Below are 7,369 nucleotides of genomic sequence, written 5' to 3'. Positions count from 1 at the left end.
AATAATCTACGATGAAAGAAATCAGAATGCATTTTACATTCTGCCAGAGGCAATAACCATGCTGATTTTTTCATCACACCTGCAAGGTGGCATGAGGGAATGATCTGGAATGAGGCAAACATAATATATCTACAAAGGTGTATGGTTTATTCAGTGTACACATTGCCAAAAATATTTAGGACTCTGCTTTCCCAGTGAATAAAAATTATACCTCAACTTAGTGAAAATAAGGTTAAAGATGAATCATTAATTATATTTGAAAGGCATGGTTCAGTAGAGGTGGAGGGCAGACTTCTATTTCAAAGACTGAAGGAGTACATTGCAAAAAATGTAGTACCTTCTTTTGAGAATTTTAGCTTTAAAGAGAGATAAAGAGATGCCACAGTTGTTTGAAATCGAACATAGTGACTTTGTTGTTTGATATTCATTTTAGGTTAAGGTCTGATAAACATTTTAACCTAGCAGGAGGAATATGTAAAGAGGATGGAGAAATAAAAAGAGTTAAATCAAGAAAAAAATAAAACCTGATAGTAATGCTTATGAAATGAGTTCTTAGCTTGCCCTCCTCATAATATCTACAGTCTACATTATTAGAATTAAAAGTTTAATGTATATCTGCTTAAAGTCATTTGAAGAGTTTCAGGAATGCCTGTGTAAATATGGCATTTATTACCATTTAGCATGTTCTCCTTCATTTTTTATTTGGTTAAACACTTGTTAGGGGCTAAGAAGATGAAAACAAAATTTTCTTATCTGCGCTCAAGGAGCACAGATGTTGTGGAAGTTTACATTTAACGTGAGATAAGCTTCTTGGGCTTCCCTGGTGGCTCAGTTGGTAAAGAATCCACCCACAACACAGGAGACCGGGGTTTGATCCCTGGGTTGGGAAGATCCCCTGGAGAAGGGAACAGCTACCTATTCCAGTATTCTGACCTGAAGAATTTCATGGACTGTATAGTCCACGGGGTCACAAAGAGTCAGACACACTGAGTGACTTTCACTTTCAGGCTACTTAAATAGGCTTGGAATTTTGCTTTAAAGTTCTTAAACTAGTGACCTCAACTTCGTTGCTGCTGCTGTTGCTAAGTCGCTTCAATAGTGTCCGACTCTGCATGGCCCCATAGACAGCAGCCCACCAGGCTCCCCCGTCCCTGGGATTCTCCAGGCAAGAACACTGGAGTGGGTTGGCATGTCCTTCTCTAATGCACGAAAGTGAAAAGTGAAAGTGAAGTCACTCAGTCGTGTCTGACTCTTAGTGACCCCACGGACTGCAGCCCACCAGGCTCCTCCGTCCATGGGATTTTCCATGCAAGAGTACTGGAGTGGGGTGCCATTGCCTTCTCCGTCAACTTCGTTAGGATTGTCTGAATAATTTTCACAGCAGAGATTGGTTTTCCTGACCAATCTGAATTAAATAATGGTCTAGGACCTACTGTATTTTAAAATAAAATATTACCTAAAATTATATTTCATAACTGTATGAAGGCTCTTGGGATAAAGAAATAGCTTGGGTGAGACAAAGATAAATACACAGAATAGAAAGAAAGATAAAGAGCTTCTGTATACCAAGAAGCATCTTTGGTGTTGCTACATCTGAGATAAACAATAGGAAAGCTATTTAAGTTCTATATGTAGCTCTAATCTATTTGGATGTGATACTGTTGAACCTAGGCTGTCACAGGCTACTCTGGGGCTTTCTACAATGAAGCAAATATAGCAAAAGCCATTTGCTAATATTTTTCATTGGCTCAAGCTTTAATCTATTATATGTTTTATTTCCCAGTTTTACAGTATGCTTTTATGGGGGTTGAGTGGATTCATGGTGTTCATTTCTATCTGTTATTATTTTATTTGGATTTGTAGATATTAAATTTATTGTAGTTGACACAAATAATATCACCTTATTCACCCAAATTTACCATTTCTTAGAATGGATTTGGGGCTTTGAGCAGAATAGGGAGACATATATGGAAATGACATATGGGATCACAGAGCAGAAGAAATTAGTGTTCCCTAACTTTCATGAAAATACAAGAGGGTTCCATCAAGGAAGGTTTTTCTTAAAAATGGGAACCTGGAATTTTTGACAGCAGTTTACCACACAGTGGTTCGAGCACTGACTCTGAAGCCAGAGTGGTGTGACTCAATTTACTCTTCTGTGAAATGGAGTGTATAACAGTTATGTGAAGAAAATAAACAGCTGTGAGAATGAAAGAGATAGTGTAAGTAGTGCTGAGAACAGTGGGGCACTCAGTAAAATTAGACATCACTACTGGAGTGAAAATAGTTTCTCACTTCTAGTAGTTTCTCATACCTTACACACATTTACAACACACAGAACCAAACTCTGGCTTTATGGTCCAAGATATGTCCAAATTCACACAATCCTTGCTCTGGATTCACGACCTCTCAACATAGAACTCTAGCCAAACTGCCATTTTCTTCTTCTATAATCAACTACAAATTCATGTATCAATGGCAGGCCGGAATCCCTAGGAGACTCAAGCAAACTTTCACATTTTGAAGCCCACAGCCTACCTTCTCATCCCTATCTGCTCTCTGAGAATGCTTTCAAACCAATCTCCTTTTCTGAAATACTAGAAAGGGACTCTTTATTAAATACCTTGGTTCCTATTTTCTTCTTTATAATGTGGCTACTCTTGCGATTTCCAGGAGCTCCCCAGTTCTTTATTCAGTGCAGAGATAGGCTGCCCTGAAATCTTTAATTACTGATCATACCATCCTCTTAATCTTCATTCCTTCTTGGTCTATTCACCCAAGGCTGACTTGTGTCTTCTGTCAAAGTCCCTATAGATGAAATTGCTTTCTCAATTAACATATGTCTGTCTGTCCCCCAACCCACTGATTTAGGGGGAAAAAAAACCCCTCCTATTCTGCAAAGAATGCCACTTAGAAAGGTTGTTAATCACTACATACTTGTTCTGAATTGTATTGTTCTGCATTGTATTATGCTGCTCGATTGTAAGCTCCACAGGGCAGAGTCTTTATTTGCCTTGCCCTGACTATTGTTCAGTGTGCAGTGCACACTGATGACCCTATAGAAAAAACAAACAATGGCTTTTTCCTCGTTTTTCCATTTTAATTGTCAAATGGGGTGGTATAAAAGCACAATTCACAGGAGACTTGAGTACACAGCCTCTGAAATTGCTAAAATAAGCCACGTGAGCTTAGAAGCCAAGTCTGTCTTTTTAAAAGAGTCATTTGCAACTCTTGTCCATTCGACATTATTGTTCCCTCAAAATTACCTGAAAGTTAAACTTTCTATTTAAATGATTACAGGTACCCTCAACTCATTTGATTTAGCGGAGAACTTTCTGGGCACTGAACACAGTACCTGAATATACTTGGCACTGCCAAAATTGTGAAGATGAAAGTCAGTGTCTGTTACAGCCTTTTCACAAACTGACTCTATAAAAGGTACCATTTCTCGGTAAAGTTCACAACTAGCACCGCTGTCAACAGTTGACACATTTGAACCAGTGGGAAATGATTAAAAAATAATAAAAATAAATAAATGTTAATCTCTCGCCAGAACAGTTTACCTCATCTCAAGGAAATTCACACAAAGGCAAGCCTAGTTCAGACAGTTGCCAAGTATTTTTACTGCTTCTGCCTGACAATAGCTCCTGCAGCATATCTCAGAAGGGACTATTTCTGTGCATCTCTGGATTCAATATCTTACTAAATAGAATGTTGATTGAATGGTCAAAGCTCTAGATGGACTCTAAGAAATGGCAATATTACAGAAGACAGACGTATAAATACCATAAATATAAAAGCAGATTCCAGCAAAATTGACTTATAAATGGACACCGCACAGGTCTCAATGCAAGGTTTCCCCAAAGTCTCACATATAAATACAGACAATTTAAAAATAAACTCATAAGGATACATCTTAGAAACTTTTATACAGCCTTAAGTGATAAGAAATGGTTTTTGATCTCTGCAGACAGAATTGTAGAGTACAAAGCTTTCCATATTTTTGTATCCTAAGAATTTCTCAGGGGACGTGTCAAAATGCAGATTCTCATGCCCAACACCATTGCTATTAACACAGGTCTTTGAAGGGAGAATTCTGGGTATCTGTATTTTTATGAGTTTTCTCAGTTGATTCTGATGATCACATAATAAGTGCCAGAATGGTAAGATGGGAAAATAAAATTGGAAATATCAAGCACTCATCTCTTGTTTGGATCATTTGTATGCTGTCAGATACCTTCTTGTGGATCTTACATCAGTTGTTGTAGCATTCTGAACCTCTTTCTTCTCAAATAGCAAAAGAAGGGTCTAGAATGAATACTCTCTCTAAAGCACTTTTTATTTTTTTAACTCTAACATTCATTTTATGATTCCAATTAAGAAGATGAGCAGGTTCCTGTTGTTTTTCTGATTCATCTTTACACATCTGAGAGATTAAGTGCGATTGCTAAGAACAAAGCACATTGCCTTTGTTGTTTCTCTTGATACATATAACTCAAGGCTAATTTCCCCATTGCATGCCAATGTATTAACACTAATGGAGAAAAAGGTTTCCTTGAGAAATTTGGATTATGAGGGTGTTTGGAAGGGGATAAGCAATAAGTAAAATTGTGTGACGCAAAGACTAAATTAGATTTTAGAAGAGTCTTCGAAGGCTCTTTAAGCATCTATTCATGATGGTCACAAACCCCCCGGAGAGTCAAATAAATTATCCTAAAGATTCTTTCATAAGATAATGGCGACTAATTTGAAGAAGTAAATAGTAATTGCAATATTAATCAGTTCAAACTACCTTGATGGCTATTTTTGGAACTCCCCTTGCTGACAGATTTTTTTTTTTTTGGTGCTAAGTCCTTTTCCCTCTTCCTTGAAAAAAGCATTTTACATAATTCGGCATTACCTATTTTATATATGTGGCATTTTGCTTAGCATTAAAGTAGTTTATTTGGAGAAGATCTTTTCCACACTATTCTGGGGAACAGGCTGCTACCATCTTCAAGTAGCAGCAAAAGATGCAAGGAGGCTCGTTTAAATGTGGCTTCTCTTTAACAGCTTGTTGGGATGAGGAACAGAACAAGAGCGTAAACATTATTAAAATAGACTACAGTGCCAAATGCGAGGAAGTGCATGCCAGAAATTCTCCAAAAGTAGCATGGAACTGACAAAGAAGCCATACTCCAGTATTTACGCTCTTGCTTTACTACGACCTACCAGGGTTCATGCACCAGCCACGTGTTCTAATCTGTATGCTGCGCTGCACCCCTTCCCTGCCCAACGGCTCTGCAGAGAAAACAACAGGTGTTCCTAGTCAAATAACCTCGTGGAACACAATCAGTAAAGACCCAAATGGGTCTAGTAACCCACAGATTTGCTTTAAGATTTTCTTCTAATAGTCTCCTTCGGTTTTCTGGTCTTTGGGAAACACACACACACGCACATTCACATAAACATACACAAGGTTGTTTGTTCAAAACCTGTCCCACTCCCCCTCCCACCACCACTATTTAACAGAATTCAACAGTGTTTCCAACTTGACAACAAAGGCTTAAGGTAACAACAAACAGAGCAGACACATTTTGTGGCCATCTTAATAAGAATCCAAACATAGGGCTTTCTCATAATGCCGAGCACTTTAAGTGTAACCACCCCCGCCCTTTGTAAAACACTAGCTGCTCTATGCCTGTACATGGACAGAGTTCAAATGCAGAGCTCAGACAATAGCTAAGTCCTTGGGATTCTCTCTTGAATACTGTGTACAAGAGAGTGGTGAGCAGCATGGAAGCTGTTTCTGCTAAGCATGAATTTTAATCTGTACCCTCTGGCCTCTTGGAGGTCTGAAGGTTTTATACGGATGAGGCAGGAATTTACTCGTGCCTTGAAAAAAGATGATATTGTCGGCTGTTTTTCCCTGACAAGATATGTATGTGGTCCCTCCAAGGATACTAACCCTGCCTGACAGCTTGAGTCTTACGCTACCTAAACTGGTTTTCTGGTGGTTAATCCAATTCCAGGCATTAATTGGCAGTGGCTAAACATGACAGGGCTATTTTGGTTTTTGCTTTTTTCCTATAGAATCTGGAAGACTTAAAAAAAAATTCCTCAGGTTGCAAGATAGCTCATTATGAAATCGTCACTGAGATAGAGGAAATTTTGTTCTCTGAGATTTTTTTTGGAATCACTGTCTCATTGTTAAGACTGAAGTCTTGGCTGTTCTAATTTTCCACATGCTTATCCATCATATCCCACTGCCAATTGTGGAAATACTGTTATGTAGTGACAATACCTTAAATAGATTTTAAGATTTTATAAGCTGGTTCTAGCATACTTCTGGACACATAGTTGACATATGTTGAATGAATAGATACATATTGGTAATGGAAATAATATTAATGATTAATATTTTTTAATGGTTATTATGTGCCAGGCACTATGTTACATATCTTATTTGCCTTATTTCAACTAATCCTCAAAACGTCCCTTTAGGTTAAATTTTTGTTTTGTAAAGAAAATAGTCGACTTCATGGCTCTTTATCTCACTGCTTAGAGTCTTAAGTAGTGGGATTTTAGTCCATCATATATCTAAGCTGACTTATTTTCACACAGGGCACCATGGGGATAGACTGGCTGTCCATTAGGCCTTCTGATTTTACAAAACAAAACAAAACAGCAGAATAAGTACTTTGCTCAAGATCATAATAAATCAGTAAGTAGGAAACTAGTCATGTCTTGCTACTTATTCATTACTTGCATCATAAAGTACTATACAGATGGAAAGATAGTCATTTTTTAAATATTTTATAGTATATTCAGCAAAAGAGCAAGGTATACGATAATAGATAATTTTCAAACACACACATAGGTACACATATGTTTGTGTGTATTTGTTGTTTATTAACCACATTGTGTCCAACTCTTTTGCGACCCTATGGACTACTGCCTGACAGGCTCCTCTGTCCATGGGATTTCCCAGGTAAGAATATTGGAGTGGGTTTCCATTTCCATCTCCAGTGTGTGTGTGTGTGTGTGTGTGTGTGTACATATATTTCTTTACTGTTACATATATTCTTATATAGAAATTAAGACCATAGCTTTCTTCTTACTGATAAAACTTCAGGTAATTGCTTTTATTATTTTTGCTTATTCTAGTTTACTTTTCAAATTTATACATGTTAATTGTACAATAAATATTTTAAAATATATTCAGCAAATTAGAACCCTGAGAATGTAATTAATGCAGTTTAACCCAGGCAGTCTAGTCAAGGCTATGGTTTTTCCAGTAGTCATGTATGGATGTGAGAGTTGGACTGTGAAGAAGGCTGAGTGCTGAAGAATTGATGCTTTTGAACTGTGGTGTTGGAGAAGACTCTTG

The 7,369-nt window shown here is 37.5% G+C and overlaps 1 non-coding gene across 1 annotated transcript; it reads left to right on the top strand.

The window, feature by feature from the left end:
• Positions 1-6,518: 6,518 nt before the first annotated feature.
• On the top strand, positions 6,519-6,664 carry LOC138086719 (small nucleolar RNA SNORA79). The gene has a single exon (XR_011145425.1). It is a non-coding gene; the product is annotated as a small nucleolar RNA SNORA79 (small nucleolar RNA).
• Positions 6,665-7,369: the final 705 nt, after the last annotated feature.

The sequence above is a fragment of the Capricornis sumatraensis genome, chromosome 9 (genome assembly GCF_032405125.1).
Source record: "Capricornis sumatraensis isolate serow.1 chromosome 9, serow.2, whole genome shotgun sequence".
In the NCBI taxonomy this organism is placed as follows: Eukaryota; Metazoa; Chordata; class Mammalia; order Artiodactyla; family Bovidae; genus Capricornis; species Capricornis sumatraensis.
This window is presented reverse-complemented; position numbering and strand designations above follow the sequence as displayed.